The 24,849-nt window shown below is 50.3% G+C and overlaps 1 protein-coding gene across 21 annotated transcripts in view; it reads right to left on the bottom strand.

Annotated features, from left to right (window-relative positions):
• The window catches only part of CASK (calcium/calmodulin dependent serine protein kinase), a 333,687-nt gene that overhangs the window by 246,849 nt on the left and 61,989 nt on the right, over positions 1–24,849 (bottom strand). The gene's annotated exons all lie outside the window — the stretch shown is intronic.

Raw genomic sequence — 24,849 nt, 5'->3', positions numbered from 1 at the left:
ACAAAGCAATTTCCATTCAGTCAGCAATATTTATATTCCACCAAGGTTTAAATGACTTCCAAAAGCTCACCATCTGTCCCTAAACAGCTTTGTAGCTGTTCCTTATCTCTGTCCCCTTATCTAGTTCAGGTTTATTATCTTTCTTCTATATTTCCAGTATTTACTTCAAGTTGTGTAATATCTTTTCCCACCAGTAGGTGTTATCCTAGCTCTTACTCTTCCAACTTATTCCGCAAACGTTTGCTCTGTCGGACTGTTTACTTTTCCAATAAAAAAGAGAAAACTACTTTCCAATATGTTAAATTACTTTTCAAGGTATTATAATCTCCAGTCTAGTTTTTTATGGTTTAATTTAATATCCCATAACTTTTTTTCTGGATCTATTTTCTGTCTCCTGGTGTTTGGCTCACCACTTCTTTTAGAGGTGGGAATACAATCCCTTTCTATTCTCCTAAAGCCACACTTTTCTAAAGGTTTTTTTATTCAGGAGTGATCTCCTACAAAGAAACTGAAATATATTTTTACCCAGATCTAGTATGCAGTTCACAAATTGCTAGGTCGTATTTTCTTCTGTCCCGGTTGTCACAGCTTTGATCGTGCTGTAATGGTCGATCCTTTTTACGTCCATCAGTCTGAGGGTGCCTTTGGATCTAGCGGGAGGACTACCATCCCCATGCAATCAATAAAGGGTGCCTCCTTTGTTCCTCACCCCTCCAGGATGACTGGCCCGGTAGGACCTCCTGATGGACGGGAATCAGCTAGATTTTGCGGAGTCCTGCTAATCCGTGAGTGTTCTGCCGCAATGCAAACCAGAAGTCCAGATGTTCCTTTATTTAATATAGAGATTACCAAGGCTTTCAAGAACATTAATCAGACAAAATCTCCCGAGCCAAATGGGCAGACAAAATTTTTACAATGAATTACGTCCATCAATATATGGTAACAAACTACAGCAAGGTGGTTTTCTTCTAAATTATTGGAAAGATTCAAAGATAATTTTATTTCCTAATCTGGGCAAAAATCTTAAAGGGCTACTATTTATATGCTCCTTTTACATCTTTTTTAAATTAGTGGGGAAGACCCAGTGCAGGCCTTGAATTACCTCCAATACACCGATTAGATCTCACAGATTAGATCCCACAGATTAGGCCTCCTCCGAATTCCATCCACTGGCCAATGCCGACTGGCGACCACCCGGAGGAGGGCCTTCTCTGTGGCTGCTCCGGCCCTCTGGAACGAGCTCCCCGTGGAGATTCAGACCCTCACCACCCTCCAGGCTTTCCGCAAAGCCCTCAAAACCTGGCTGTTCCAACAGGCCTGGGGGCTGATGAGTTCCTGTCCCCACTCAAATGATGTGTCTGTTGAGTTGCTTTTAAATTGTGGTATTGTCTGTCCATGTCTTTTTTCCCTATTTGTATCCCCTACCCCCCCTGACTTGGGTTGTGAGCCGCCTTGAGTCCCCTCGGGGAAAAGGGCGGCATAGAAATATAATAAATTCAATTCAATTCAATTCAATTCAATTCAATTGAGGGTCTGTTTGCTCTGGGGGAAAAGAATCCTACCTGGGTTTTGGCAGAAAATATTTTCCACTCTTCAACAGAAAGGTTGCACAATAAGAAAAGGAGTGGTGTATGCCTCAGGGGGATGGGATAGACTAATGATGATGAACCTCAGGTGCCCACTCGTGTGCCCACCCCCATATTTTAATGCCCCCAACTATGCCGTGGCCCCTGCACATGCACGAATGACCACCTCCAGCTGCCCCACGCATGGCTTTCTTGGAGAGTGAGGAGGGCAAAAACAGCCTCCCCTGCCCCCCCAGAGGCTGGAAACAGCCCACTTTCTAAATTCCCATGGGCACGGTAGGTCCATTTTTCGCCCTCCCAGTCTCCAGAGGCTTTCTAGAAGCCTGGGAAGGGCGAAAAACACCCAAAACACAAACTGTAGGTTTGGGAATGGACTTCCAGATTGCCCATTTTTTCCCCTCCGGAGGCTTCAGGAGACTGACCAGCACGCACATGGCTCCGTGTGCTTTCGCTATCATGGGGATAACCCTAGGAGTCTCAATGCAGGTTGTGCATGAGGGTCTCCACCAAGGGCCTGAAAATCCTGCTTTCTTTTTGATAGAGAGGATTTCCAGGTCCTGAACAGGGCCTTCCATGATTCCTCCGCCCTAGGACTCCTTGAGGCTTTGCCTATGTAACAAGCCACACAACATTGGACAAAGTAGTCATGTGATATCTGGGTCATTCCATGTCAAGTGGCCTAGGGCTCCGTGCTTGACCATCCTGGATTTCGATGAAATTTGGTGTGAAAAGGCACCCACATCAAAGTTGAGGATGTTGCATGGCAACATCACATGGAACCTCAAGAAGGAAACCAAACTATAGGCTTGGGAAACTGAACCAAGAAACCCACCCATGGCTGGTATTCAGTGATGGGTTCCTAATGGTTAGGACCAGTTCAGTCAAACTGGTAGTAGCTTGGCAGCTTGGGTCACTGGAACAGGCAGCGACCCAGGCCTGCCATGACCCCAAACTGATGCTCTTGTTTTTTGTTTCTGCACATAGCAATTTTAGTTGTATTGTTCATGCATGTGCAAAGCGAGCGTATGCACGCAGCACGCCCTTGAACAAACTGGCAATAGTCTCCGCCAGAACCCACCACTGCTGATATTGCACAGCTATCGGGCGTGCCCACTATGATGATGGGGGTTGCTGGGTCAAGTGCCTGAACTGGTAATGACAATGTCACCATGGACCAATGCAATATAATAATAATGATGTCTCTATAAAACAAACAAGATGAAACAATAATAGAATGCATGTGACGTTGTCATAGTACCATCCTCAACTGTGTCCATTTTTTTAGGGCTTTATACATCCGTGATGAAACACCAACCCTACTTTTGTAGGGGGGTTGAAACATGATCTTTCTAATTAGAATGATTTAACAGTGTTTCCAGGAGGTCTTTTTTTTTAAAAGTGGGCTGAAAATATCCTATTTTTGGCATTTTTACAAAAACCATCAACTTTATACTCAATTTGTGAAATATTGGAAAGCAGTAGGAAAATGAAATTTTGTATTCAAAAACTTTGTGTTACTAACAAAATTTCATGTTTCTCATACCTTTCCTTCCAGAGATATAAAAAGCCAAACTTTAACTTTTTTTCAAGCGCAGACATTTTCAGCCAACTTTGCTTCAAATTATCTAGATGGAGTTCGCTCATGAGAATGTTTTTATTATTTTGTTTAATAGAGCACAAAAGGTCGTACAAAATAGCCAAGTTTTGTTTCTCACAACAAAATATTGCTAGAGACATTATTTCTCAAAGTTGCTGGAACCTCAGTGTCATACTGTAGAAGGCTGCAGTATGGGGTCAAACAAAAAGGGCATTGGTACTTACCTGATACGTCTCTTCTCATAGTGGGGGGAGGAGTATCCAGAATGGGTTGACCTTATCCTCTAGTGATTGGATTGAGTCAGATAAGTTCTTTGGGCAACGCCCCCTGGCACCAGGAATCCCCAGTTTTAATGACGAAGAGCTCTATCCGACTCCTTGGACCATTCACTCCAGACTCTTAATTCAGTTCTTAGCTTTTATCGTCTTCAACATCAATATTTATATAACTTCATAAAACAATGAACATAACACTTAGTCGTACAAACATAGTCAGGGAGGGACTGGAGGCGTATCAGGTAAGTATGAATGCCCTTTCTCCATAGTGAGGGGGGAGGAGTATCCAGAATGGGATGTACCAAAGTCTGCACATCCCTAGGGAGGGAGACCCCTGAGGTCTCGTGTCCCCCACTCCTGCCAGTTGAGGCGTGGGCCCGCCCTGTGAACCGCCTGCAACACCCTGCGGCCAAAGATGCTTCTGCTGAGGCAAAGGAGTCCAGTTTATAGTTCCTAGCAAAGGGAGAGGGGAAAGCCCACGTGGCTGCCCTGCGGATTTCGGCCAGGGCTGTCTGCGTGGCCCAGGCCATGGATGTGGCTGCGCTCCGCGTGGAGTGAGCTGTGATATGATTGGTGTCTGTAAGCCCTGCGATTGGTATGCAGTGGCTGCCAGCGCTGCCATTACCTTCGTGAATACCCTCAGGGCTGAAGACAGCCCGAAGGGGCGGGCCCGGTACTGATAGTGGTGTCCCATGTAGCAAAACCTGAGATACCCTGGGCAATGGGAATGTGCAGGTAGGCCTCAGTTAGGTCTATGGAGGTGAGAAAGTCTCCCTGTCTAACCCCCTCCAAGATAGAGTGCAGGGAGTGCATCTTGAACCTCCTATAACGAATGGAATGTTTCAGGCGTTTCAGGTCGGGATCGCTCTCCAGCCCCCAGAGGCCTTGGGGATGACAAACAGAATGGAGTAGTGCCCCTGACCCTGTTGCTCTGGAGGCACCGGCTGGATCGCCCTGATCTCCAACAGGTGTTGGATGGCTTCCAGCATCAGCAGCCCCCGGGTCGGGTTCTTTGAAACCGGACATATCCGGAAGAAGCTCGGGGGACTGGAAAGAAATTCGAGTGAAAGGCACCACTTGTGACGAACCTTTCTTGATCTATTAATGATCAACTTTTTGTGCAGCAATAGCCACAGCCTCCCAGACACTGTTCAGAGAGGTATACTGTTTCCTTCACCATAAATCTCCCATTTAAGAAGGGCCCACAAGTTCTCAATAGAGTTTAGGTCAGGTGAAGAAGGAGGGCATGTCATTACTCTTTCATTTTTAAAGTCTTTAGTGGCTAGCCACACAGTGGTACTTTAATGCACGCGATTGAACAGTGTCCTGCATAAAAATCATGGTCTTCTTGAAAGATGCAGACTTTTCCCTGTACCACTGGTTGAAGACAATGTCTTCTAAAAACTGGCAGTATGTTTGGGAAATGATTTTGAGTCCATCTTCAACCTGAAAAGGTCCAACTAGATCATCTTTAATAATACCAGCCCATACCAGTACACCACCTCCACCATGCTGGTGTCTGAGTCGAAGTGGAGCTCTGTGGCTGTTACTGATCCAGCCATGGGTCCATCCATCTGGTCCATCAAGAGTCACTCTCATCTCATCAGTCCATAAAACCTTTGAAAAATCTTGCCTTAAGATATTTCTTGGCCCAGTCTTGTCATTTCAATTTATGTGTCATGTCCAGTTTTAGCCTTCCTTGTTTTGGTCATGTCTCTGAACATTGAACACCTTGTACTTCTGGCAGTTCTGGAAGGTGACAGGACTGGAAGATGGGTTCCTCATAGCTTCATGTTTGATTCTTCCCAAATCTTTGGCAGTTAATGTGTGTCTTTTTTTCTCAACACATTTCTTACAACCCTGTTGACTCTTTGCAACAAAACATTTGATGGTTCTGTGATCATGTCCCAATACCTTAGCAATTTCAAGAGTGTTGCATCCCCCTGAAAGTCTTTTTACAATTTTTGACTGTTCAGAGTCAGTTAAATCTTTTTTTTTGGGGGGGGGCATTTTGCCTGAGGAAAAGAAGTTGCCCAATGATTATACACACCTGGATATATGGTGTTCATCTCCTTACACAAATACACTTCATCTGATACACTTATATCCAGTATTCATTTAAGTTTATACAGCTTGGAGGTGGAAAATATGAAGGCATTAAAATATGATCAAAATACTCACTTCCGTAATAATTGTGCATACCGTGTACTTTACACTAGGGATCCCATAGCCCACTACCAGGCCCTGGCCTATTCGGAACCAGGCTGCACGAGAGGCAGGCCAGCACTCATGTACAGCTCAACTCTTGTGAGCGGTGGGCTGATGTGCATGCGCAGCTCAACTCATGCAAGCGGTGGGCCAGGCCACATGCGCATAAAGCTCCACTTGCATTCGAGCTGCATGTGCATGCATGTGCCTTCCAGCTCACCACTCACACAAGTTGAGCTGCTTGCACTTGTGTGCCAGCCCTCTGCTCATGTGGCCCAGTTCCTCTCTCTCCCTGCCCCTACCACCAAGCCACAAAGGTTGGGAACTGCTGTTTTACACACTCATTCTTCAAAATGCTAGAAGGAACATACAAAAAAGGAACCATGTCACCATAAATGGTAATCATATGATAAAGTAACAGCCTTTTGGTAGAAACTTTTAGTGAAATAAGTTCTCCTAGGCGCTGCTTGGAGTGTCCAAGCTCGGGTTAACTTCAGCTTGCTGCCCAAGGAACTGAGTTTGAAACTTTGTTGTAGCTCCGCCTCCTGGTTGCTCCAGAGGCTCAGTTTTTAAAAAACTCAGTCGCCCAACAGGACGTATTTCCAGGGGCTCCAGTCCTTGTGCAGCAAGCTGGACCCCAATTTAGTATTTCCTAGAGAGTTTGTAGCTCCTTTTTTGCTAGTTTGGATAGATAGGTTGCAGTTAGGGTAATTTTATCCTACTTTTCTACTTCTTCAAGAATTCTGGGCTAGGCCTCTGAGCTTTAAAGGCCTTAATCCATCGCGCAGGCAGGCTCCCTGGGGCGATCGCCGGTTCAGTGACTACGTGGGGGGGGGGGGTGATTCGGCTGCTAAAGCCTTCCTGAGCCCCTGACAGGAGCGCTAGGCTCCGTGCCGGCCCGACAACGCTCCAGGCGGGCGCGGCAAGAGAGCCCGCCATTTTAAATGGCCCGTTTTGGCGCGCTTTCATTTCCAGGCCTCTATTCTTGCCGCGCAGCCTCCCTTGAACAGCAGATCGCCGCAGAGGGCCGCCTTAAGCCCGGAGACTCACGTGGGGTGCTCACGCTGTCTCTTGCCCTCCTTCTCCTTCCAGCAGCCGTAGGGAACCCGGGCTTCAAACCCCCGCCTACCTGCCTTCAGCGCGGATCCGCAGGCGCTAGGCCGATCCTCTCAGCCAGCTCCAGCCTCCCTCTCCTCTCTTCAGCCGGCTAGGCCTCTGAGCCTTAAAGGCCAAGCGTGTGGATCAGGTTCTGGCCTACCCCAGGCCTGGTCTACTGCCATTGCCAAAATGGAGCAACAGCTTAGTACTATCAGCATGGAAGAGAGGCAAGGGGAAAAGACCGGGCCCACTCCCAGTAAGCGTAGCAGGCCCAATCCATCGGGCAAGGGAGTTGGGGGGGGGTATTTCCCCAAGGGAGAAGCAGCCTAAGGTAGGCCCGGCCTCCAAGGGTGAGGAAAAAATGGCACTGTACCGTCAGAAGGCCCTGGAGAAACAGTTCCAGAGGGCCCAGGCCGCACAGTGCAAGATTTCTATGGAGCCATCCCCCAATGAGACCGGGGGTGGGTCTCCCAGGGGCGAATCCCAGCAAGGGGAATCCCCTCTAGACCCAGGTAGTGAGGACTTTGGGTTTTCCCCCAACCCTCATAGGGCTTCCTTGGGATCCCCTACCCATTCCATGGCTATGGATTCCCTAGCAGACATGGATTCAGGAGCTGAGGAGGAATCCTTAGCTCCATCTGAATTGGAGCCCCCTCCCCCGCAGGGTCAGGAATCCATCCTATCCAGGGCCATGGAGAAGGTGGTAGCTCGGGCCATATCCAAAGGCATCTCAGATGGCATGGTACAGCTGGTGGCCCAGTTGCCCTCTGTGGCGCACAAGCCAGCCCCCAGTCAGGCCAAGATCCCCAAGGCTTCTGAAGCTAGGGCACCCTCTCCTGCCCCCACAGGCCTTAGCGAGGTGTCAGATCAGGAGGAGCCTGAGGTAGAGGTTCCGGTCCTATCGGAGGATGAGGAACCTGCCGCTGAACAGGCCACGGGCTCAGCCCTATTCAATCCAGCCATGTTTAAGCCCCTCCTTACGAAGGCCAGGGCTGCAGGCCCCCAGATGGGTCTCCCAGCTCCCGCAGCAAAGCCTATGTCTGATCCGCTCACAGGTGTAGTTATAGGGCCCCAGGACCCCGGCGCAGGCCTTTTTAATGAGGTTCCTCCGCCTTTGGACCTCGTGCCGGCACCCCAGTTATTTTTGGACATCATCCAGCGACAATGGGTGCAGCCGGGGACTCTAGCCACTCCCAGTGGGACGGAGAGGAAGCTATTCACCATGGAGGCCCCCCTGAAGGAGCTCCTCAAGGTTCCTCAGGTGGACGATCCAATTATGGCTCTCACATCCCCTACTTCCCTTCCAGCTGAGTTATTGGAAGGCCTCAAGGCAGAGGACAAGAGGGAGGAATCCACAGCTCTTAAGACACACCAGGCCACCGCCTGGGCCATGCGCGCTTCCGCCAGCTCCTCTTATTTTGGCAGGGCAGCCCTCTTCTGGCTCCACAAACTGCGGGCTGGCCTCCCGGCAGGCAACTCCAGGACTAGGCAGGACATCACCAAGATCATAGCCGCCGTGGAGTATTCTGCTGACGCGTCCCTGGCCGCCACCAAATTTTCATCCAGGGCGCTGGCGTCAAATGTCACCTCAAGGCACCTGCTGTGGCTCCGCCACTGGCAGGCTGATGTTAAAGCGAAATGGAAGGTGGCTTCCGCCCCCTTCAAGGGAGGTAAGCTGTTTGGAGAGGCCCTAGATCCATTCCTCACCGAGAATAAGGATAAGCGCAAGGTGCTCCCTCCGGTCACAAAAAAGCATGAACGGAAAGGTCAGCTCTTTCGCAAAAATTCCTTTCGGAACAGCGAGCCCTCCACTTCCACTGCCGGTCCTAGTCGAGCCTACGGTGCCTCACAGGATCGCGCCCAGGATAGACCCTCCTTTAGAGACAGAGGGAAGCAACAGGGTTTCCGCAAATCCTTCTGGGGAGGCTATTCCAACAGGCCCTTTAGAAAGTCAAAGTGACCCTTCACAGGGCTCCCCCCAGGCGGCCGGCTCCAGCTCTATGCCGCCCAGTGGGAGGAGACAACGACGGACAGTTGGGTCAGGAACACGGTCCGCCACAGGCTGACCCTGGAGTTCCTATCCTTCCCCCCGAGAACCTTCCTCCGTTGCCCTATCCCCAGGTCCGCCCACAAGTTACAACTGATGAGGGCGGAGATGCAACACCTTTTAGAGATAGCTGCCATAGAGGAGGTCCCCAGAGGGCAAGAAGGCAGGGGTTTTTATTCCATCCTCTTCCTGGTCTCCAAGTCATCAGGGGGGGTGAGAGCGATCCTGGACCTCAAGAAGCTGAACAAGCATCTGGCGTACAAGCGCTTCAAGATGCAGTCCCTCCAGACCATCCTGGGCTACGTCAGACCGGGCGATCTGCTGACATCAATCGACCTGAAGGAGGCGTATCTGCACGTTCCGATCCACCCGGCGCACCGCCAGTTCCTGAGGTTCCAGTTTGCCCATCACCATTACCAGTACAGGGCCCTTCCCTTTGGGCTCTCGTCGGCCCCGCAGACCTTCACCAAGCTGCTGGCAGCTATAGCCGCACGACTCCGGTCTCTGCCCGTCAGATTGGAATGCTACCCGGACGACATACTTATCCACTCGTCATCCAGGGGGCAAGCCCAAGCAGACCTGGCCACCACCATCAAGGCCCTGCAGCTTCACGGGTTCTCAGTCAACCTCACCAAGAGCCATCTGAACCCGACCTGCAGGATCCAGCACCTCGGAACGATCATCGATTCCGAAACCTGCCAAGTCTTCCTCACTCAAGAGCGAGTCAACAGCATCTGGACCCTGGTGAGGAGCATCCGCTCGACCGGGTCAGCCTCGATCCTCTCTCTATCACAACTGATGGGGAAGCTGGTGTCTTGCATCGCGGTGGTCCTTTGGGCGCGGCTGCACACATGGGAACTGCAATGGTTCCTGCTCCCTCTCCAAAGGAAGAAGACCAGCAACTCCAAACGGGTGGTACGGGTCCCACCGAAGGTCCTCCGCTCCCTCCGGTGGTGGCAGACGGAAGCCCTCCTCAAAGGCACACGCTTCAGGGAGCCAAAGAGGCTGATAATCACCACAGACGCCAGCCTCTTCGGCTGGGGTGCTCATCTGGGAACAGCGGTGGTGCAGGGCAGGTGGTCGCAGGCGGAGCTCGCCCACAACATCAACTGGCTGGAGCTCTGGGCCGCAAGACTCACCCTGCGCCACTTCCTCGACCAGGTCAGAGGCCGCAATGTACTGATTCTGACGGACAACATCGCCGCCAAAGCCTACATCAACCACTAGGGTGGCACGCGGTCTCTGGTGCTGATGTCGGAAGCAGAGACTCTGAGTCGCTGGGCGGAGAGTCATCTGGCATCAATACGAGCAGACCACATCTCCGGTGTGGACAACGTAACAGTGGACTGGCTCAGCAGAATAACCATCCAGAAATCGGAATGGCGTCTGCACCCGAGACTGTTTTACCAGCTGTCTCAGAAGTTCGGCCACCCGGTTGTCGACCTGTTTGCCTCGCCGGCCAACGCCCAACTTCCAAGGTACTTCACCCAGTTCCATTGCCCAGGGGCGGAGGGCATGGACACTTTAAGATCCCGCTGGCCCTCGGGTCGGCTGTACACCTTCCCTCCGCTCCCTCTGATACCACATGTCATTCGGAAGATTCTGGAGGAAGCTGCGGAGGTGCTCCTAGTCGCTCCTCACTGGCCGAGGAGGACTTGGTTTGCCGACCTGGTCAGTCTGTCGGTGTCCCGGCCGTGGCGCATACCTCAGGAGCAAATCTCCCTCAGCCAGGGGGTCGTCCAACATCCAGAGCCCCAGTGGCTGCAGTTGGCCATCTGGCACTTGAGGGGGACATCCTGAGGCTTCATTGCTTCTCCGACAGAGTCATTCAGACGATCCAGGCCTCCAGACAACCGTCCACCATCAGAATCTACGAGGCTACGTGGACGGCCTTCTCCAGTTGGTGCCTCAACCATCACCTTGTGGCATCCTCCGCGACCATTCCGCAAGTCCTGGAATTTCTTCAGGACGGTTTGGACAAAGGGCTGGCACCAAACACTCTCCGTAGACAGGTGGCCGCCCTGAGCACCATCCTGTCTTCTGACTCTCAGCTACCGATTTCACGACATCCTCAGGTAGAGGGGTTCCTGAAGGGGGCGTCCAACCTTTGCCCGCCCACCATTCACAGGTACCCTACCTGGGACTTGACTGTTGTTCTGCAGGCATTGACTGCATCTCCCTTTCAACCGTTGCGGACGGTGGGCCTACGCCACCTTACACTAAAGACTGCCTTCCTCATCGCCATCACCTCCGCCCGCAGAATTTTGGAGTTGGCCGCCTTGTCTGTCAGAGGCGACCTTTGCATTTTCCACTCCGACAGAGTCATATTGAGACTGGACCCTGCCTTTGTCCCGAAGATTAACACCATCTTCCACAGAGCGCAGGAAGTGATACTCCCTGACTTTTGCCCTCGTCCCAAGCACCAGAGGGAAGTCACTTGGCACAAATTGGACGTACGGAGGGCGGTGCATATTTACATCAAGCGAACGGCTCCTTTCCGTAAATCGGAGGCCTTATTTGTGTCATTCCAGCCGGCTTCCATGGGGAAGAAGGTCACATCCTCTACCATCGGACGCTGGCTCAGAGCGTGCATCAAGTTGTCTTACGAGATTCAGGCCAAACCAGTTCCCTCGCGCATAACAGCACACTCTACGAGGAGTGCTGCGACTTCGGCCGCCTGGGCTACACAAGCGCCAATTGAAGAAATCTGCCGTGCTGCGACGTGGTCTGGTCCATCTCCATTTATACGCAACTATAGACTGGACACTTTCGCCTCCGCTGAGGCGTCCTTTGGGAGGAGAGTTCTACAGAGGGTGGTGGCAAGCACTGCGGCCCCGGACATTTCTTCTTCCCTCCCAACTTCGACATAGCTTTGGCATGTCCCGAGCTTGGACACTCCAAGCAGCGCCTAGGAGAAAGACCATTGGCTTACCTGAATGGTCGTTCTCGAGGCGCTGCGGAGTGTCCAAACCCACCCTTAAGGTGGGGCTGCGAGGTGTGTTCTTAGCACCTTCGTGTCTTGGACTTGGACTAGTTCAGTCATGGACTATTGATCTCCTTCATTTTTTAAAACTGAGCCTCTGGAGCAACCAGGAGGCGGAGCTACAACAAAGTTTCAAACTCAGTTCCTTGGGCAGCAAGCTGAAGTTAACCCGAGCTTGGACACTCCGCAGCACCTCGAGAACGACCATTCAGGTAAGCCAATGGTCTTTTTACTGTACTAAAATCAAAAGGTCATATGTTCCCTTGAATTAGGACATGCTACACTTATAAATAAGGAACTGATTATACCATTTTCTAACAATGAAGTTAATTATTGCACGGCATTTGCAATTTCTTGAAAATCAAACTTTTTCAATTATCTTATTAAAAATATGAATAAATTTAGGTTAAAGACAATCTGGAGGCAAAAATAGTTTTATCAAACCCAGGTAGATTCTATTATATTAATCACAATGGACCTAATCATCTATTTTCATTATATATGGAAACAATGAACGTTTTGATTTTTTGTCCGTGTATGGTCAATAGTGCCTTTTCTATTTTTTTCCCTACAACCTTTTATAGTCTTTAATATTTTTCTTTTGGGGATATTAATTATATGTGATTTTAATAAATTAATAAAATATGGAATAATATTTAGTGGAATGTTTAATTATTTTATTAATGATATGAAGGGACTGAAAGATGAATATGACACAAAACTAGAAAGAATAGTTAACATCTTAGAAGGGAAATAGCAATAGCAGTTAGACTTATATACCGCTTCATAGGGTTTTCAGCCCTCTCTAAGCAGTTTACAGAGTCAGCATATTGCCCCCAACAGTCTGGGTGCTCATTTTACCCACCTCGGAAGGATGGAAGGCTGAGTCAACCTTGAGCCGGTGAGATTTGAACCGCCGAACTGCAGATAACAGTCAGCTGAAGTAGCCTGCAGTACTGCACTCTACCCACTGAGCCACCTCGGCTCTTAAATAAATATTCAAAAAGACTTAGCAGAGATTGATCACTATAGGCCACGGGTATCAAACTCAATCATGTCATGTGATGTATCATGACGTATTGCAACGTTTTTTTCCTTTGCTGGGTGTGGCCTGTGAATGACACATCCGGCCCAAGGGCCGCCAGTTCGACAGACCTGCTATAGGCTAATATGAGAAGGGTGGATTTTGAGAGAAAAACATATGAAAGGAGCCTACGTGGAATGAGAAAATCTGGCTTAAAACTTTCATGTTAAAAGAAACTTGTATTGTAAAAGATCCCAAAATTAAATATGAACCAATAGCATGATGTAAATACTTAAAATCAAAAGCTACTTTAGCATGTATTAACAGAAAAACAGAATCAGATAATAGGAAGTAATGTTATGTTTATATATGTTTAGCCTGTGGAAGATTGAAATGAGATATGACATAGTGATAGTAATATTTGTCATATATATATATAGGGACATTTTCTATTATCCCAAACAGCAAGAGTAGAACAAAGATTACCTATAAAAAAGTAGATGCTGGCTACACATGAGCAGTAACCTCTGGACGGTATGAGCTGTCAGTTAATGGAATAGGTTTACATATAAAGCATGTTCCTCTTCACAGGAAGTCTTTAAAAACTACTTAATAGCCACTTGTCAAAAAAACTTTAGCAAATTTTGCACTGAATAAGGTGTTGGACTAGATGGGTTATCAGCAATCTGCGGCTCTTTAACCCTTCTCCTTGTCAGCTCCAGCCAGCCCAGAGTTGCCATTCAGGGGAGAAAACTGAGCCAGATGCCAGACCTTGTATTTACCAGATATAAAGTTCCTCTTCCACAAGCAGTCCAGCTGAGATATCTACAAAACTCTTGATAACTGACTGTGAACAATCCATGATTAATTGCCGGGTGGTTTTTGCTCTGGGACACGAGGTGATGGGTATGTGCACATGTGGGGGTGGGGTTTATCCTAATTACCAAATAACTATAAAAGGTGGTGAGAAGCACCGGGTGGCAACTCTGACAATTTATTCATTGCCTTAGTGCTTTGTTGGTCAGTCCGTGTCGGGGGAAGAAGATAAACTGCATTTGCAAACGGTTTCTGTATTTGGCTGTTTTCATTAACCCTTCGGAACCTGACAGTTTGTCAGAGCTCCTCCAGAGTTTACGCCAGAACTCACACCATGGCTGAAGGCTTGGAAGAGTCTGCCCTGGCAACTGATACAATTGTGCTGGAGGTTGTGTCTGGGCTAGCAGGAGAGGCACCATTGGATGTAAGGTCTAAGGACCACTTGGTGGCATGGAAGCATACAGCAGAACCTCTAGAGGCCAATGTGGGCCCATGGAGGAGTGACAGGGGATTGGTGTCTGGGCTTGCCAATGGCTCAAGACCACAGAGGCTTACCACCCCATGCTCCCCAGCTCACCTCTTCTGAAACCCATTTTACCCAATGGCATGAAAGGCACAGCTCAGATGACGATTGGAGTGACACCTCCGCAGTGGACAGCCAAACTCTATAGATGCTGCAGGAAAGGTTTGGGGCAGTGGGCTTCCGAGATAATGAATGTGGCAGTGGTTGGAAAGATAGTGCGGCAGGGTTCCTGGAACATGGATCCCAACAGGTAAGGGGAGTCGTTGGACAGTCCAGCATAACCAATCCATAATGGTACGGTGCCCAAGGGGCCGCAAGAGTAGGAGATCAGCAGCCTGGGCTAGGTTTACCCCAAGTTGCCCGGGACACCTGCGGGAGATGAGCGACGTGAAAGAGCCCTGTTGACATGGCAGCATTTACTAGAAGGGGGAGGGATAGCCTTCAAGGTCTGGATGGACCATAAGAATTTGGAGGCCCTCCAGACCCCGCAGAGATTGTTGCTAAAACAAGTTAGATAGGCCTTATATTTTCAGCGATTCAACTTCCAATTAAAATATATACTGGGTGACAAGAACTTCTTAGCCGATGCCCTCTCCCGCAAACCACAATATCATAATAAAAGGGAGAATCTAGTGCAGGCTATCATTTCGACCTCACAGCCTAGGGTGTTAGCTACTCAACAGGCCGCACCAGCACCAAACCTGTATGCCCAGGTGGAGGACCTCCCAAAGGAATCCAAGGAATCCCAATGGATCAGTGGTTTCAGAATAATCAAACTTTATTAACACAGTGAATAGGCTTTAGAGAGGTTTAGAGAGGTTTATTTGCATTTGTAGGCCGCCCTTTTCCCTGAGGGGACTCAGGGCGGCTCACAGAAAACCAGGGAAGGGGGAAATACAACATTGAGACAGCAACACATAATAAAATAATGAACAACATGCATACAACATTCGGGCGGGGTAGGAATCCTTATCCCCAGGCCTGACGGGCGAGCCAGTTCTTCAAGGCTGTGCGGAAGGCTTGGACGGTGGAGAGGGTACGAATCTCTACGGGGAGCTCGTTCCAAAGGGTCGGGGCCACTGCTGAGAAGGCCCTCCTCCTTGTGGTTGCCAGCCGACACTGGCTGGCCGATGGAATGCGGAGGAGGCCTAATCTATGGGATCTTATAGGTCGTAGGGAGGTAATTGGCAGAAGGCGGTCTCTCAAGTATCCAGATCCACTGCCATGTAGGGCTTTATGGGTGATCAATAGCACCTTGAAGCGCATCCGGAGATCGACAGGTAGCCAGCGCAGCTCGCGGAGGATAGGTGTAATGCGGGTGAATCGGGGTGCACCCGCAATCACTCGCGCAGCTGCGTTCTGTACTAGCTGAAGTCGCCGGATGCTCCTCAAGGGCAGCCCCATGTAGAGCACGTTGCAGTATTCCAGCCTAGAGGTCACAAGGGCCCGAGTGACTGTTGTGAGGGCCTCCCGATTCAGGTAGGGTCGCAACTGGCGCACCAGGCGTACCTGGGCGAATGCCCCCCTGGTCACAGCCGCTATATGATGGTCGAATGACAGCTGTGGGTCCAGGAGGACTCCCAAGTTGCGGACCCTCTCTGAGGGGTGTAAAATTTGACCCCCCAGCCTGAGTGTTGGATTATTGGCCAAATCTTTGGGAGGAAAACACAACAGCCACTCGGTCTTTTCTGGGTTGAGCACAAGCTTGTTAATCCTCATCCAGTCCATGACGGCTTCAAGCCCCCGGTCCATCACGTCAACCGCTTCATTGATTTGGCACGGGGCGGACAGATACAATTGAGTATCGTCCGCATATTGATGGTATCTTATCCCGTGCCTGCGGATGATCTCTCCCAGCGGTTTCATGTAGATGTTGAATAGTAGGGGGATAAGACCGAACCCTGCGGCACCCCATATTTTAGGGGCCTTGGGGACGATCTCTGCCCTCCCACTAACACCGACTGCGACCTGTCCGAGAGGTAGGAGGAGAACCACCGTAACACGGTGCCTCCCACTCCCACCTCCCGCAGTCGTCGCAGAAGGATACCATGGTCGATGGTATCGAAAGCCGCTGAGAGGTCAAGGAGGACCAGGATGGAGGGATGTCCTTCATCTCTGGCTCTCCAAAGATCATCCATCAATGCGACCAAAGCGGTTTCTGTGCTGTAACCGGGTCTGAAGCCTGACTGGAAGGGGTCTAGATAGTCTGCTTCCTCCAAGGACCGTTGGAGCTGGAAGGCCACCACCTTCTCAACAACCTTCCCCAGAAAGGGGAGGTTGGAGACCGGGCGATAGTTGTTAAGGACAGCTGGATCCAAGGATGGTTTCTTCAGGAGGGGTCTCACCACCGCCGCTTTCAGTGCGGCGGGGAAGTTCCCCTCCCGAAGGGAGGCGGTTACAACCGCCTGGATCCAGCCTCGTGTCACCTCACTGCAGTTAGAAACCAGCCATGAGGGACACGGATCCAGAACACAGGTGGAGGAACTTACAGCTCTCATGGCCTTGTCCACATCCCCGGGGGTAACCTCCTGAAACTCAACCCAGAGCTGTTCTACTTGGTCCCCCTGTGCCTCGGCTGGAACTGCAGGTGTGGAGTCCAAGTCCGTCCGAAACCGAGCAATTTTGTCCGCTAAGAATTGGGCATATTCTTCAGCTCTGCCCTGCAAGGGTTCCCCCGTCTCCCTTTTGTTCAGTAGGGAGCGGGTTATCCTAAACAGGGCGGCTGGACGGGACTCAGCGGATGCGACCAGGGAGGCTATGTGTGATCTTTTAGCTGCCCTAAGTGCCCTAGTATATTCCCTGGTGCAGGCGGTAACCATTGCTCGGTTCGATGCGGACTTATCGGACCTCCAACGGTGCTCTAGGCATCTCCTCCGGCGCTTCATCTCCCGGAGCTCCTCGGTAAACCAAGGGGGTCTCCGGGATCCGCCGCCTCGGAGGAGCCGCAGTGGCGCAATCCGGTCAAGGGCCTCTGACGCTGCCAAGTGCCACGCAGCAGCCAGAGTCTCTGCCGGACTGTGGGCGAAAGTGTCAGGAATAACCCCAAGCTCTGTCTGGAACCTTGCTGGCTCCATAAGACGCCTGGGGCGGAACCACCTGGTCGGTTCCTCCTCCCTACAGTGGGGGTTTGGCCTCCGGAAGTCGAGCCTCAGTAGGCAATGGTCTGACCACGACAGGGGTATGATGTCATTCCCCCTCAGACCAAGATCACACATCCACTGCTCTGAGAGAAATACGAGGTCAAGCATGTGTCCCGCTGAATGGGTTGGGCCTCGGATTACTTGAGTCAAGCCCATGGCTGTCATGGAAGCCATGAACTCCTGCGCCCCATCAGAGTTTTCATCGAGCGACGGCAAATTAAAGTCCCCCAGGACCATCAACCTAGGGAACTCAATTGCCAGCTCGGCTACCGACTCGAGGAGCGAGGGGAGGGCTGCTGCAACGCTGTTGGGAGGCAGGTACGTTAGCAGCAGACCCACTTGACCCTTGAGGTCCAACTTTAACAGCAAAGACTCACACCCGACAATCTCCGGAGCAGGGACCCTACGAGGAACTAACGACTCCCGGATAACAACGGCCACACCCCCACCCCTTCTCTGGGCTCTCGGCTGATGCAGCACCTGAAATACTTCTGGGCACAGTTCTACAAGGGGGACTCCTCCCTCTGGGCCCAGCCAGGTTTCAGTAATACATGCCAGGTCTGCCCTCTCGTCTAAAATTAAGTCCCGGACGAGAGGTGCTTTATGTACAACAGACCTGGCATTTAGCGACAACAGCCTGAGACCAGGGTCCTGACCACTTGCGCCATCTGGTCTTGGAGTGGGACTCCTAGGGCCGGAAGGAGGGATCTCTGTAATGTAGCGAACCCTCCTTCCCCGGTAATGGCCTGCCCTAAAGTCCCCGCCGTATCTGCCCCTCCCTGTTACGACCGCAATACCCCGACCCTCTCCCGTGTCTCTGGTCCCCTCAACCACCCCCGTGGCCCCCGCAATTCCCGACAGGTCCTCCGAATCACGCATACTCATACACTCCCCCAGACAGTCCCCACGTAAAAAGTTAAAAACACAAATTTACAACAATATAATCATAAAAGTGGGACATTCATTCATATCAAGCATACCTCATGCATAGCCCATACAAAGGAAGAAGAAAAAGGTGAAAGAAAAGAAAGAAATTATAAATTGCGCAAAAAGTTGATTAATGTAAAGTGCGAATAGTTCTGGGAGAGTCCAAAAAAGTCCAAGGTGGTTAAGGAAAGGAGAAAGCCTCCTATATACTGTAGGTACCCCCACTCGTCCAGTAATGATGTTATCTGAAATAGCAGGTCCAAGGCGGCATCAGGCACCAATGGCCGTGGCAGATGAAAGTGCAAATAAAGGAATAGATGAAAATATCCAGTAGCCGCATTCCGAGGGGAGTCTAAGCTCAACCAGCAAAAGGGCCTGCAATGGCAACGGTCCAGTGGAGGAAAGAATGCCCCAACAGGGGAGGCCAAGCCGAGGGGAGAGGAATGGGGTTGCAATCGTAGCAGATAAAAACCGCCTCCCATTCTCTCTCAGTACTGTCTCAGGCTAACCGCCTTCTCCTTGGGGCGATAGATAGTCCAGTACAAATCCACAGTAACCAGAAGCACAGACGAGACAGAGAAGTAGTCAAAGGGGGTGAGGGGGGGGATTCTCTCAGCCCACTAGAAGAGGGGGGGGTCAGGGCTCTCTTCAAATCAGCCGGGTCGCAGCGGACTCCAACAGTACTCCAAGCAATAATTACCCAGCGTCTCCAGCCGAAATGGGCCGCAACGGCTTCCAAGCGGCACCCGGGCAGTATCTTTAAACGCCTTTCCAGATCAGCTGGGCCGCGGTGTTTTTTCCGGGCTCCCTCGAACGGCGTCGGCGTTCTTCGTAGAAAGGCAGCCTCGGAGAGCAAAACTCTCTCCCGTCCGCTGCCAGCACCAGCCCTCCGAGAATCGTTCGTGCCTTGGTCTTCTCTCCAACTTCCAAGCGGCACCCGGGCAGTATCTCTGATCGTCTTTTTAAATCAGCTGGGCCGCGGCGTCTTCCGAACACCTCCGAGCGGCGTCGGCGTTATTCGCGAGAGGCAGCCTGGAGAAGCAAAATTTCTCCGGTCCGCTGCCAGCACCAGACCCTCCGAGAAATCGCCCGTACCCTGGTCTCTCTCTAGCTCGATCTCCTAAAGCAATGTCTTCTTTTTTGGCTATTTTTCCCATATAAACGCCGGAGCGAACGGCTCGGCAGCCATGTTCCTTCGCACATGACTGGAAGGGGTTGAAGTTATATGTACCAAGTGTTGTACGGGTAGCCATGCTACAGTGCACACATAATGTTTGCTCAGCTGGACATTTTGGGTTCCTCAAGATTCTGGATTTACTAAATCGCCAGTTCTGGTGACCCCAAGTGAAGAGGAATATATAAGGAGTTGTGTTGTTTGCGCTACCATGAAGGTCTGGCCTTGCCAGCCTCCTGTTTTTTTACAGCAGGTGGCAGATCCGATTCGGCCATGGGAACAGATAGCCATGGACTTCATCGTGGATTTACCGGACAGCCAAGGGAACAAGGTCATTTGGACAATAATAGACCTGTTCTCCAAGCAGGCTCATTTTGTAGCATGTACTGGCCTTCCATCGGCTAGGAAGCTGGCCGAACTGTTTATTGCCCATGTCTATAGACTCCATGGCATCCCCAAAAGGATAATTTCAGAGAGGGGAGTGCAATTCACTGCCCGGTTCTGGCACAGATTTGTGGCGATGGTGGGGTCTTCACAGGGACTTAGTATGGCTTCCACCCAATGACCAATGGTTCCATGGAGAGGGCAAACGTGATGGTAGAGCATTACTTAAGGTGTTACATCCAGTACCAACAGACCAATTGGGCTGAGCTCCTCCCCTTTGCAGAAGTTGCATATAACAATGCAGTGCACAAAAATATGGGGTTTATCTCATTTCATATGGCTACATGGGCAGAGTTCGACCCAATTCCAGAGTGTCCTCAAGTGGTCCCAGATGACACAACCTTGCAGGAATGGATAGCCCGGATGCAAAAGATTTGGAAAGTGATGAGGGATGTGTTATGTCACTCTTTTGCTACATATAAAAAGAATGCCGACAAAAGGCAGAAGGCACAATGACCTTTCCACATAGGCCAAACGGTATACCTCTCCATTAAATAACTCAAGCTGCCGTTGCCATGTAAGAAACTTGGGCCCAAATGCATTGGGCCTTTCCCAATCATGAGAGTTATTAACCCGGTCACAGTGCAGCTAGGTCTTCCCCTCTCCCACTGGGGAAAATAGATCCAGTCTTCCACTGCAGCCTGCTCCAATCAATTCAGGAGGAGGCATGGCCAAGACTTTTTCTAAACTCAGTCTGGAGCCAAATAGGCAGAATTTAACCCATGCTTGCTTGGATTCTCCCGCAATGTACAAGGAACGACCTTTCAGATAAGACAATGGTCTTTTTCGTCTCTCTCATTCTCTCCCTCCAGCTCTCTTTCATTTCTCTCTCTCTCTCATTCTCCCCTTCTCTCTCTCTCTGATTTGTTTCCCTCTTTGCCCTCTCTGTTATTCTCTCCCTCCAGCTCTTTCATTTCTCTCTCCCCTTCTATCTCTCTGATTTGTTTCCCTCATTTTCCCTCTCTCATTCTCTTCCTCCATCATTTTCTCATTTCTCTCTCTTTTCCTCCCCTTTTCTCACCCTAATCCCTTTTTCTCTCGCGTGCACGCAAGCAAAATATGCACCTGGGCCGGGATCACAGTGGTGGGGACAGCAACGACTCCCACTGCCACCACTGCACAGTGAGAAGAGTCCTGCGCAGCACAGGAGAGCTGGAGTTCTTCCCTCCTTGCATCCAGCAATGGTGGTTGCTGCTCCCCATTCTCCTCGTTCCTGAGCCAACCCAAAGAGGACCGCGGCTGGCACTGAGCTGCCTGAGAAGGATGCGGAATCGCAAAAACCAGCCAGTCGTGGGCAGTGTGGAGAAAATGCTAGGGGTGCTTCAGCTGCCTTTGTAGAGAGGCTTGTGCCATCTTAGGGTGGAGAGCAGATCACATGACTGTGTCAGCAGGGAGCCACAGGAGTGTCAGGTTCCGGAGGGTTAATGAAACAGTCAAACCCAGAAACGATTTGCAAATGCAGTTTATCTTCTTCCCCCAGCACGGACTGACCAACAAAGCACTAAGGCAAGGAATTAATTGTCAGAGCTGTCATCTGGTGCTCCCCACTACCTTTTATGCTCCCCACCACCTTTTATAGTTACTTGGTAATTAGGATAAACCCCACTCCCACATGTGCGCACACCCATCAACTCGTGTCCCAGAGCGAAAACCACCCGGCAATTAATCATGGATTGTTCACAGTCAATTATCAAGAGCTTTGTAGATATCTCAGCTGGACTGCTTGTGGAAGAGAAACTTTACATCTGATAAGCACAAGGCCTGGCAGTTGGCCCAGTTTTCTCTACCACAGAGATAGCATCTAGGGAGCTACAAATTCCAGTCAGTAGTTGAAGTTGATGTCTGTGATGGAATCTCGCTACCAGGTGGGGAGCCCTACAGTCCTTGCTATGAAGCCATGATGCCTCTGATGGGATAACCTTTCCACGTTACACCTATCCTCCGCGAGCTGCACTGGCTACCTATTAGTCTCCGAATCCGCTTCAAGGTGCTGGTCACTACCTATAAAGCCCTACATGGCATCGGACCTGGGTACCTGAGAGACCGCCTCCTGCCGATTACCTCTCTCAGACCAATTAGATCGCACAGGTTGGGTCTCCTCCAGATTCCATCTGCCAGCCAATGTCGGCTGGCGACTCCCCGGGGGAGACCCTTCTCTGTTGCAGCTCCGGCCCTCTGGAACGAGCTCCCTGTTGAGATCTGGACCCTTACTACCCTCCCGGCCTTCCACAAAGCCACCAAGTCCTGGCTGTTCCAGCGGGCTGGGGGGAGCTGAGAAGCATCTACCTCCACGGAAATTGTGAATGTTGGTTTTGTTTTTAATATGTTGTCTTTGTCTCGTTCCCCCCTTTCCCTTGTCTTTTGTGAGCCGCCCGGAGTCCTCCGGGAGTGGGCGGCATACAAGACAAATAAATAAATAAATAAATAAATAAATAAATAAATAATAATAATAATAATAATAATAATAATAATAATAACAACAACAACAACGAAACAAGAATACAGAAAAGAAGTGATAAAATCAAGAATGGAGAGTTGGCAGAACAAAGCACTGCATGGCCAATTTCTGGAAAAAATAAAAGATAAAGTGGACAGTGAACAAACTTGGTTATGGTTAACAACAGGTACATTAAAGAAAGAAACAGAGTCACTAATCCTGGCTGCGCAAGAACAAGCTATCCGCACAAATGCCATTAAGGCCAAAATCGAAAAATCCTCTGATGATGCCAAATGCAGACTTTGCAAAGAAGCTGATGAAACTGTTGATCACATACTCAGCTGCTGTAAAAAAAATCGTGCAGATTGATTATAAATTGCGGCACAATTCAGTAGCACAAATGATCCATTGGAATTTGTGCAAAAATTATAATATTAAAACAGCAACAAACTGGTGGGAACATCAGCCTGAAAAAGTCACCGAAAATCAGATGGTCAAGATCTTGTGGGATTTCCGTATAAAAACTATCTGTCATTTCAATATTTGGAATAGTTAAATCATACAAGGTTTTAAAGATAAGAACCAGCACCTTGAATTGTACCAAGAAGCCAACTTGGTTGCAAAAGGCATTTGTAGATAATTTGGTTTTCATCGTGGAAGAATTTTTAAAAATAGAAGAATATTGTGAAGTTGCAAAACAGAATATATATATGAGGAAAAAAACTAACGTTTTAATCAAAAACTTTGTCCGTTAGGAGCACATGGTGACCTAACAGAGAGTTCTTGAAATGGCAGAAGGCCAGCCGAGCTACCTTCAGCTCGAGCCAGTTTATGTTGTGGCACAGATCTAAGACTGTCCACAACAACCCTGCACCAGCTGAGCACCCATCAGGGTCCCCCAACCAAATAAGCTTGCATCTGTTGTAACTGTGATTCGAGCCAACTCCCTGAACTTGGACCCACGGTGTAGGGTGGGTGAGAGCCACCACTGCAGAGAAAGTCAAACTTCTGCTTGTAGAGGAATGGTAATTGTTGAGTTGCTCATGAGTCTTCGCTGGTATGGGATGAGTGTCTGGCATGCAGGCACGCCAAGGGGACTATGTCTATGCATGACACCATCTTGCCTAGGTCGGGAGAGGTCCAAGATGGAAACTGACCGACTTGCACTGCCGGGCCAGCATCTGAAGGTTGATGCGTCGGTCTGAAGACAGCTGGACCAGGCCCACCACCAAGTCTATCACTGCCCCCAGTTGAAGAATTTTGGTGGTAGGTGAGATGACTTTTGGGAAAGTTGACGGAAAACCCCAGGGACTGCCAGGTCCTTATGGTTAGTTGGAAGATCGTGGACCCTGAGCATGTGATTGCGTCTGTACCAGGACATCATCAAGGTAGTATTGGAGTCTCACCGGGGTGGAATGTAGGTAAGCTGCCAATGCTGCCAGGACCTTCGTAAACGTGCAAGGGGCCAAGGCCAGGCTGAAGGGCAGGGCCCTGTATTGGTAGTGCAGCCCCTTGTGGGAGAATCTGAGGTATCTGTGATGCCTGGGTAGGACTGGAATGTGCGGATATGCCTCTGTCAGGTCCACAGAGCAGGTAATCCCCTCGCCTGATCCCCTGCAGTATCGATCTGAGGTAGGACCAGGTTCAGGTGCTTGAGGGCCAGGATCGCCCTCCATCCCCCGCCCCAAACTCTTCGGACAACAAAAAGGTTGGAGTAGTGGCCCAACCCTTGTTCGGCCACTGGAACCGGCTCCACTGTGCGAATTTCCAGCAGGTGGTAGATAGTTAAGTCCATCAGACAGCAGCAAACTGGGTGCCTTGACAGGGGAAAAGTCCTGAAGAGGTTCGGGAGAAGGGAGAGAAATTCCAGGTGGAGGCTGTTTCACACCGTGGACCTGACCCAGGCATCCAACATTATCGTCTCCCAGTGATCCGCAAACTGTTTCAGGTGGCCTCCTATGGGAAGACTCGGGTTGGAGTCATTTCCCTTTGCGGAAGGGGTGGTCACCCCCACCCCCACGAAAGGGCCACCTGTCTGACCCTGGAATCTACCCGTCTTGGTAGTAAGTACGATGGGTTTGCCTGCCGGACCTGTAGTGGGTACCTGTAGGGTCTGGGAGAAGGCCTGCTCCATGTTGTAGAAGCGACAATCATTACCCCCCGGGTTAGGAAACATCGAACGTGAGACCACTGCTTCTTTACTAGCTCTAGGAAGAGAGGTGCTGGTACTTCCTCCTTGTCAGTGATAGTGCTGGAAAACATGGTGTGATTGGGATCCAGAGGCAGGGAAGCTGTCTGGGCCCCAGTCCCTTAGTAGTCTTGCAGGGCTTATGTAAGAGTGTCTTAAACATGGATGGGGTGAAAAGGCAGGGAAGGCGGGAGGATCTGGGGGGAGGGCCTCCTCATCCTCTGAGAACCCCATATCTTGCTGGGCTTTCTCCCCCAAGACAGAGCCCTTGCTGACCATAGAGGGAGATGGGGGTCTCCCTTGTATTGGTAATAGGAGTAGAGTGCCTATCGTGGGATCCCATCTGGGGTCCATTGTCCCTACAGGAACCTCCATCCTTCTG

This window comes from Thamnophis sirtalis, unplaced genomic scaffold (assembly GCF_051295495.1).
Source record: "Thamnophis sirtalis isolate CommonGarterSnake01/CBP01778 unplaced genomic scaffold, rThaSir2_p1.2 scaffold_8, whole genome shotgun sequence".
Classification (NCBI taxonomy): Eukaryota; Metazoa; Chordata; class Lepidosauria; order Squamata; family Natricidae; genus Thamnophis; species Thamnophis sirtalis.
Note: the sequence above shows the minus strand (reverse complement) of the source record. Positions and strands in the feature narration are given on the sequence as shown.